Source organism: Solanum pennellii, chromosome 11 (assembly GCF_001406875.1).
Source record: "Solanum pennellii chromosome 11, SPENNV200".
Taxonomy (NCBI): domain Eukaryota; kingdom Viridiplantae; phylum Streptophyta; class Magnoliopsida; order Solanales; family Solanaceae; genus Solanum; species Solanum pennellii.
The window spans coordinates 35,515,199-35,524,946 of record NC_028647.1 but is presented as its reverse complement, the minus strand read 5'-3'; the positions used below and the strand labels follow the sequence as shown (position 1 = coordinate 35,524,946).

Here is a 9,748-nt window from a genome sequence, read left to right as displayed (position 1 = left end):
ATTATAAAAAGAGCTAACAATAAGTATTCATAAGTAATAGATACAGTGAGCTCACCATCTAATATATACTATAATTCTTTTTAGTATATTTCAAAAATTGTTTTTAATGAAAATATAATTCAATTAAAATATCATCTTGAGAGTGTAAAATATTGACATCGCATCAATTGCATGCAGTGTATTGGGATTACTTATATCAAGTCAACACTAATAAAAAGGGAATGAATTGCTCACCTGGACTTGATTAAAGTGGTCAAATCTTTAAACTCTATTTTTGAATTTCGATCTATGAGAATAACACTATAAACATTAGGAAAACTAAAATAAAGACTCACATCATCTAAAAAAAGATCATTTTTGAAACCATCTTGAAATTTTTTTGAAAATAAATAATTGTAAAAATATTTTGATATATTGACAGTCTTTACGCTAAAAAGCATATCATTACAATTTTATGCTCAATTTTAAGAGGACTAACACAAAATACACCCATGTCCTTAAAAGATAAAGAATTGTTACAATAAATTTCACTAGGAAAGAGACATTTATCACTAATCACATTTTTAGTATTCTTAGTAACTAAAGAAGTAATGAATTCACCTTTATCACATGAATATAAGGAAACACTTTGTACCAAATTTTTATCCATACTTCATATAACACTTCATTCAAAAAAATTAAGATGACAATAAATAACAATTTTAGCTCCACGACCATAAGCAACAAGTGCATGGTTACACTCTATTTGCATATTAATACAAGGCAACCTCACTAAGAGATTGTTTAAATTTCATAATCAAGTCTATGGAAAGTTATTTGAAATAACTAAATTGTTAGGATAAGTTTTTTTTACCTTGATAAGTACACAACGAATAATCTTTATCTTTATTTTATAAAATAAAGATATCTTTCTCACTTAAAAAGTAGTCTCATCTTTATTTGCTTCATTGATTCATGAATTTCTTCCTTTCTAACTTGTCCTTTTTATGATCCTCTTCTTTTCAAGAATATGTTCAAAACAAATAATCATGGTTTTCTCTTACTCCTTTCAGGCAAGAAACCAATGGAAGCATGGGGAATTCCATTCGCATAATAGTCCAGAGAGAAGAAATTAAAATCTGAATGGAAATCAACATCAACTATATGAGAAAAGTAGTCTGAAAGTTTCTGGAATGAAATACTTTGATGGTATGCTACTAATTGAAGTAACTATCCAATGATTCCATTCATTGGAGACTGCCAGAAATTTCATTGACGATTTACGAAGAAAGAAAGGTAATATACATTTTTCATAACCACATCTTTGATCTTCATGTCTTATCTCCAAATGTAGTCTGTAGGTTATTTCTATTCCTCATTCCATTCTCGTTGTCTTATAAGCAACACCCTTAAATTTGTCCTCAAGAACATGCAATCCAAGATAAAAGAGGTATTGTATGTATACATATATATGTATATATATATTAAGTAGTCTGTATCAGGTCAAACTCATACTAGTTGGTGTCATTCTCATGAAAAAATTATTTCTACTCCTCTTTATTCATGGCGAGCACTTTCAACATGTTCACTCATAAAGGCTCATTGAAATAGTTTTGTCATCAACATCTCGCAAAAAAAATAAGGAAAACACTATTTAAATGACTCTTTGTAGATGAACATGTTGAAAGGGCCCAACCTAAATAGAGAGGAGTAGAAATAAATGTTTCATGGGACTGATACCAACTAGTATGACTCTGACTTTTAATTATCTAAATGATAGGTATATATCTCTTTCATCTTATTACAATACCTCTTTTGAATTGGATTGGAGGTTCCAGAGGATGACTTTAACGGCGTTGCTTATATGCAGGAATGGAATGAGGAATCTAAATTTCCTGCAGAATACACTAGGAGAGAAGAAATGGAGATCAAAGATGTGGCAATGAAACATGAATTGCCTTTCCTTCCTGGTAAAGGATTGATGAAGTTTCGGGTAGTGTCCAATGAATGTAATCATTTTATAGTTAGTCCGTAAATAGCATACCAGCAAAGTATTTCATTGCATAAACATTCAAGCTACTTTTATAAAATTGTGCATGTGGATTTTCAATCAGATCCTAAATTCTTATCTCTAACCATTGTGTGAATGGATTCTCCCTTTATTCCCTTGGTTTATTGCCTAAAAGGGTTAAAGTTCTCGATCTAGAAGTGGGTTACTCTTTTGCCAGCAGGTTGCTCCTGTGAAAAACAATCATTTAAAAGGTTAAGTCTTAGAATAAGAAAATTTCTTAATCATACTATGTAGCTATTCTCTTATATCATCTTGTTTCCTCTTACTTGCCTCATTTGTCTTCATTTCTTATTGTGAAAATTCATTTTCATTTTTCAACTATCCTTAATTTTTTCTTGTAGCTACTCCCTGACTTCTTTTAAAATATTATCTTCTTTTTAATATCTTGAGTTTCCATTATCAACTCCCTTATTTCATTATGTTCTTTCTTATTTATTTCATTGGAGTGCAAGGTTCCGAGGATTTCCATTTGACTCATTGGCATCACTAAACTTTCAAAGACTCAACCTTAATTGTTGGATTATCTTTTACCAAAATGAGATTACCGTAAAACAGAAGAGTCCCATATGCCTCAAGAAGGCGGACATCATAAATATCCCGAGGATAAATTTAAGTGTTTAGATGTTCCCAACCAATCCAAAACCCAAATTCCTATAAATGTTAACTATATATGTGAATCTGGTGTTTTTTCTTGCACTCATAGGGTTTTCAATTTGGTTACATTTAGGAGACATCCCTTCTATATGCATCAATGTGTTGGAGAAGCCTTCATATATGCTCGGAAAGCTTCTCCAATAATTTGAAGAAGAGAGTAGGGTTTCCTCTTAAATGTATCAAAATTGAAAACCCTATGAGTTCAAGACAGACCACCAAATTCACATATATAGTGCACATTAGTAGGAATTCAGTTTTTGGATTGATTATGACCTTCTAACCACCCAAATTTGTCCTCCCAAAATGAATGATTTTCTCCTTCTTTCTCTATTCGGTACTCTTCTGTTTTACCGTGTTCTCAATTTTGTATTACAACATAACTCCAATAACTGAACCAAAGATAGATCCATGAATTTCATACAACACATTTTATCTATACCTAAGGCTCAACAAAATGTGCAACCAATCTTGTATCCCTATACAATAACTTCAAATTTAGTCAAATTTTCGTTTGGTTCAGGCTTTCTCTTTCTTGTAAAAGCAATACTATAATTATTATAGAATCATACACAATCATATCTATAATAAGTGGAAGAATGTAAGACATAATTAACACCAAATATTTTTAGTAAAAATAATATACCGCACAAGTCACACTCACCATCCTGGATTTTCACTCCTCTCCTTACAGTCAAGTGGCTTTCACTCCTCCAGTTCTATTATTATTGACCTGTATCACTCAAATTATTGCTCACATTTTTATTTGCACTGGAGTACACACTCAAAGTCGCAGGCTTTAGAACCAGACTCAAATGATCTCATCACTAAAGGGTATCCATTTGTCTCTTCATAGTTTTACAATCTTAAATAAGGTCAATGTAAGCTTACAAGTATTGGTTCAAAATGGAATTAATATAACTATCAAAGAAAAAAAAACTACCGAACTTTGAATAAAATAAATACATAACACAACTTAAACAGAAAAGCATGAAACAAATTGCAATGAAATGAAATATAAACATATAAAGTAGATAACTCTACCATGAAATAATTTTAATTGTAACCTAACTATAAAACGCAAGAGAAAATAAGAAAAAAAATGAACTAGAAGACTAAGAGCTAAACCTAGACAACAAAGTAGTCACAACACAAATTTGGTTTTTCTGAAATTTCTGGAATTTAAGCATTGTTCTTCAAGTTTCTCACATTTTTTATCAATTTATTTGACAAAATACAGTTGGAAGTCCCCCATAAAATCCACAAAATATCCTCAAAATTTCAATGATAAGAAGAGGAATTAATACATCCGCTTCATAATTTTCACGAATTTGGCTATTTCTAAAATCACCTTTTTCCTTAAATCAGGCCTGAATATGTTGACTCAGAACTAGTTCAAAGCTATACCAAATGAACCCAAATTTCATATTTGAAATCCTTGAGATGTTCTAGATATTTTTAAGTATTAAAGAAGAAAAAAGAAAGAAAATAATTCCTTTTTCGAAGTAATTTAAGAGCACCTTCCTAATTGGAGCAACTTATTACATCATTAAATTCGACTTATACATATATAATGTTACCACATTATATTAAAGAAATATCCAATTTAGAGAAGAAAATACAACACATAAAGCTCACCTACTAGAGTAGTCAGCGAAAAATAATATCTACCACAATAGTAGTAATCCTATTTTATACTACTAGGGTTGACTAAATTAAGAAAATACATGACTACCCTTAATAAAATGGACATCATACATTCGTACTATGATTTAAAAAATCCTAAAACATAATGATATTTTTCCCTATATTGTGTAACTAAAACATCACAATCTTTTGTATTGGTTCTTTGATTTTCATTATCTCTATAAAAAAACAAAATGCTCTTCATGAAAAATAGAAATCCCTCCATGTAATGAATACTTCCCGGTCTTATAATACCTCACCCATGTAATTTTTCAATCTTTATTTACCTCTCCTAATATCTAATATAATCAACAATTAAAATCTCCTAACTTGGACATTTGTGCATCTTCTAACTATGGAATTTGTGCATCTTATTTTCACATGTACAAATTATCTCAACCTTATTTCCCTCATCTTGTCCACCATGGAGGTCACTCATTCCTTATCCTAAATATCCTCATTGATAATTTTATCAATCTTTGTATGCCCACATATCCATCTCCACTTCCTCATTACTACAACATCCTAGCTCATTACTACAACATACAACTTCTTAACATTGGATTGCCTGACTAGATAACACTCCACCAAATACAACAAAGACATTTAACCACGGCTTTATAAAGATCACTTTTTAATTTTGTTGATACATTTCTATGGACAAGGGGCTATATACCTCTCAACATATTTCTATATGTTTCTGTGATCAATCAATTGGAAAAACTTAATGTTTACATCACAAACTTATTAATTCAAGTTGGATAAAATTAATCAACAAATGCCCATGACGGTATACTACGACAAGCCAGAATCCCTTCTAGTTATTTATAATGCAAAAACTAAAATATTTCAGGCATGAAATAGTTAGGACAACAAACATTAATTTTAAAAAGGTTCTGATTATCATTCAATAGTTAATTGCATTAGGTGTTAAATTAGTATGAAAATGCAGGAATAAATCAATCAGAATATTATCGAGGAAAATTAATTTTAAAATAGATCAAAATTTAAAAATATTATGAGCACCAATTGATTAACATGCTACAATTTTATTATCAATGTTATGAATGAAACACCTATAGACATGATTTTTTAGTAAAAATATGTCATTATTAAGACTTGTTATTAACATACTACAATTAACTCAATACTTGATTGATCAACATGTTCATATCATTCTTTAAATCCTACATACATGGTTTTCTAGGCAAAGAATAAAATAACTATTATTCAACATATATAGAGAATTTTCTAGATGAAGAGTAAAAAATACTTATCCAACCTATATTCAAGACTGGATTGATCGACATACTATAATTCTATTATAAATCTTATTAATGAAAATCCTATAGGCATGATTCCAAAGTGAAAATGTATCATTACTAATACTAGTTATTCACATGCTACAATTAATTCAAGACTTGATTGATCAACATGTTGAATGTTATTCATTAAATCCTACGGACATGATTTCTAGGTGAAGAATAAGATAAAAATTATTTAACCTATATGCATGGTTTCTACGCCAAATAACATATGAAATTAATTTTCCTATAGGAATGGCTTCGATATTATGAAACGGATTATTAAACACTTGATCAAGTTTGGAAAAATAAAATCTTATAGGCATTGTATCTAGCCTTGTTACATAAATAAGAGTCATTAGGAGAACAATTACTCAATAATAATATGTTGACAAGATTAACCGTTTTTAGACAAAGATCTCTACATAAGAAAGCATGAATATTATCACATAAGCATGTTTTCAAATTTTATCATGGGGCGCAAAATTTAATTTATTACATGCTGCTTTATTTTAGATTAGAAGTAGAATGAAATTACATACGAATGAAGACTTGAATTTAGGTAAGTTATTATAACACATTTACTCGATTTTATTGCTGAGTAATACTGACATATTTTTATAACAATCAAATAAAAAAATAACATAAAACAAAACAATTAGAGTGTATATCCCATACCCCCTTAGAATATCCCCAAAATATTTCATTTAGATATTAGAGAGTGTTTTCTCTAATTGCTAGAATGTGTGAGTGTTGAGTCGTGGAAATAATGAGAATAAAGGAGCGATTTTATAATAAATTGGGGGCACAACAACAAGGAAAAAGAATGAATTAAGCCCATTACACTTTTTTCCTTATTAAGAAGGAAGTCATATCAGTATTAATATTATATAAAATTCATGTAAGTAAGAGTTTGTATTCAATTACTTAAGGGAAAGATGTGATAATTAATGGTAGCAAAGAAAACATAAGATCATTTAAGGGATCAAATAATTACTGATCAAGTAAGGGTCAATAAAAACAATTTTACGACCAATTCTTAGAAAATAAACTGACTAAATAGGAAGAAAGAAAAAAAAATTCACATATAGCATGAAAAGGAAAGGAATTGGATAATTTTTCCTCTTAAACAAAAGAGCATAAAATCAGCAAAATTCTTCATTTTGCCTTAATAGAATACAACCTTTACATAAATACTATGTAAGAATCAGCTCATCTTTAGATAAAATAACAGCTATAATAAGAAAAGCAAAATATTTCAGTCTAGTTCACCTTAAACAAGAACCACCAAATATATCCATAGCTCGATTTGTAGCAAGATTCTGACCTCTATTCTATTACTGTATAGATTAAGAAGCATACCAAGGCAATGAAATTTGCAAAGTAAGAAGAATCAATTGAGGGAATACTCCTTATGCTAAATAATTAGCAAAAGAATTGGGAAAATATGTCAAATATCAATTAACTTAGCAAAACCAAGAATTAGAAAAACCAACGATGCTACAATCAAAGATATATTAACATACGATAAGGTAGAGATATCTTTACATTCTTGATCAATTTCAAGAAATCAGAAAATCACACAGAAAACATTCTTAAGATCATAAAAATAACCCATATTGTTCATGATATAACTTTATAGCACCTAGTAATTTTTCATATAAAGTAAACATGCATAAATATTTCTACATATAAATAACGAGAAGATCGAGAACCAACAATTAAGAACATTTGGACACGAATAATAATTAAAAGAAAAGGGACAAACCTTGATGGATCTATTAAAGATCCGTCTTTTTGACCAGCTTGAAACTTTTAAAAACTCCACCGGAGCTCGCTTCTGATGCCAGATGGGCTGGACGCAGCTGCTGCTTCAGCTGGCTTTGCTGGAATGGGGAAGATGAGAAGAGAGAGAGAGGGGAAGGACGATAGGGGAGAACTGCGGTTACTGTCCTAGGAGGTGTGGCCTCAAGTTAGGGGCAAAGAGAAGGAAGGAGAGAGTTGCGGCTCTTCTCTTTCTATAGAAGAAGAATGACAATAAAATTAGGATGTGGGTATTTTAGGTCGGTTATCCTGACCATTGGATCTATGAAAATAAATGGCTAGGATAGGATATTAGAAATGACACAAGTTATGAATGGTCAAAGATTAATCTATTTGATTAATAGTTGGACTTGAAATGGCTAAAATTGAAATAAAGTTATGTAAAGGTTCCTACATTATCCGGTCTATTGAAATTGGGTGTCCAACATTAACCTAGTAGTCAATTTATCCTTCATTCTCAATTTATCCGGTCAGAATGAAGGATGAATTGTTGGGTAACCAACATTAACCTAGTAGTCGATTTTTTCCAACCAATAATAGATGTCAGTGGGATTAATGGAAACGTTATAGGGTTGGAAAGGGTTACGGCTAAGACATTAACATTAAGTTGCCTACATATCTCTACTATTCCGAGAATCAGGTTGTGTTTAGTTCTAGTTTTAGGAACAAATGAATATTCCAAAAGTTCAACAACGCTACAATATTTTAATTGGATTGATAATGCTTGAACAAATAAGATTAGAGCAGCGAGACAGCATGACAGAGAGATTTCTAGATTAAGCAAAGGATCATATGAAAAATGGTAAATACAAGTAGAAAAGAATTAAGAGGGTCTTTGTTATAATAAATATGTAAGCCTGATAATTGTAGCTGAGAGGGAGATTGATTTAGCCTGCAATATCATTCTCTGCAAATTTGTACCTTGTAATATTGATAAATAATGTTATTAGAGCAAATATATATCAGATAAACACCGAAATATAAGCATGGTGCAATTTACTGTATTGACCATGATAGTTGATTTAAGTCCATGAAGATGACGTCTTGGGTTATGATGTCATTTATTTGAAAGGAACTTCGTACGGATGTATTTCTTTGAGCACCAAGTGATTCCCGGAACTTGAATCAAAAGTGGCATCAATGATCCACAAGCTTAATTTAATTTTGGGCTCACTATAATCCTCGGGCCCAATGCAATATTGGGCATAATGTAGTCTCAAGCGCATGTAATTCTTGGCACAATGCAATCTCGGGCGCATGCAATTCTCGAGAACAATTCAATGTCACGCAACAAAAATCCTTGGGAACAATACAATCTCAAGAACAATGAAATTTCAAGAACAATGCAATCTCTGGCACATGAATTTCTAGAGCACAATGCAATTCTCAGCACAATGCAATTCTCAGGCACAATGCAATTCTTGCAAAAAATGCAATATCTGGCACAATGCAATATTTGCCACATGCAATTCTAAACGCAATTCTCGGGCATATGAAATTATAGGGCACCATTCAATTCTCACGCACAATGCAACTCTAGGGCACAATGCAATCTCAAACACATGCTATCCTCGGTGTAACATTTCGTAACTTGAAACAACTATGTCTAAGCTAAAAGACCAAGAATAATAATTTTTGAAAATAAGTAGGGAAAATTTCCAGATTTCAAAAGTGAGTTTTGGTTATTTTCAAACGGCCATAACTTCAAGCTCAGGAAGAGTTAGGGTGAGTTCTTTATATGGATGGAACTCTCTTGGGACGATCTATCAAACTAATACAAGTTTATGAATCTTTGAGTTCATATAAGGGAAATATGACTTTTAGAAGTTGGGCTGTTTGACAGAGGAAAATCCAATCTGGATTTATTAAGGGTGTTTAAGTCTTTTCCTAACCCAATTACTTTATTTCTTTTTTGGGTAATAAGTTGGGGTAAAAGATGATCACATTTAGTTTACGCATTTAGAAAACAATTTAGAGTTTTGAGAGAAGATAAAAGAAGAGGAGAAAAGAGGAGAAAGGAGAAGAAGAAGCAAGAACGCTAAGAATCGTTGTGTGGATTGCATCAGGGGTGATCCCTATCGAGGTATGTGATATCATTCAGAGTTGGATCCTTTCACCCACACCCCAATTTGATTTAATACAGCAAATTAGAGTGTATTTGAATGAAAATCTTGAAGTTCTTGATGAAAAGTTTTGAAGTTCTTGTTGGCTAAATTGTAGTTCATCTCTAGTA

At 31.0% G+C, this 9,748-nt stretch overlaps 1 long non-coding RNA gene across 1 annotated transcript; it reads right to left on the bottom strand.

Moving 5' to 3' along the window:
* Window positions 1-667: 667 nt before the first annotated feature.
* On the bottom strand, window positions 668-7,679 carry LOC114074678. The gene is made up of 2 exons (XR_003575015.1): window positions 7,460-7,679; window positions 668-2,217 (listed from the first exon to the last, which is right to left on the bottom strand). It is a non-coding gene; the product is annotated as an uncharacterized LOC114074678 (long non-coding RNA).
* Window positions 7,680-9,748: the final 2,069 nt, after the last annotated feature.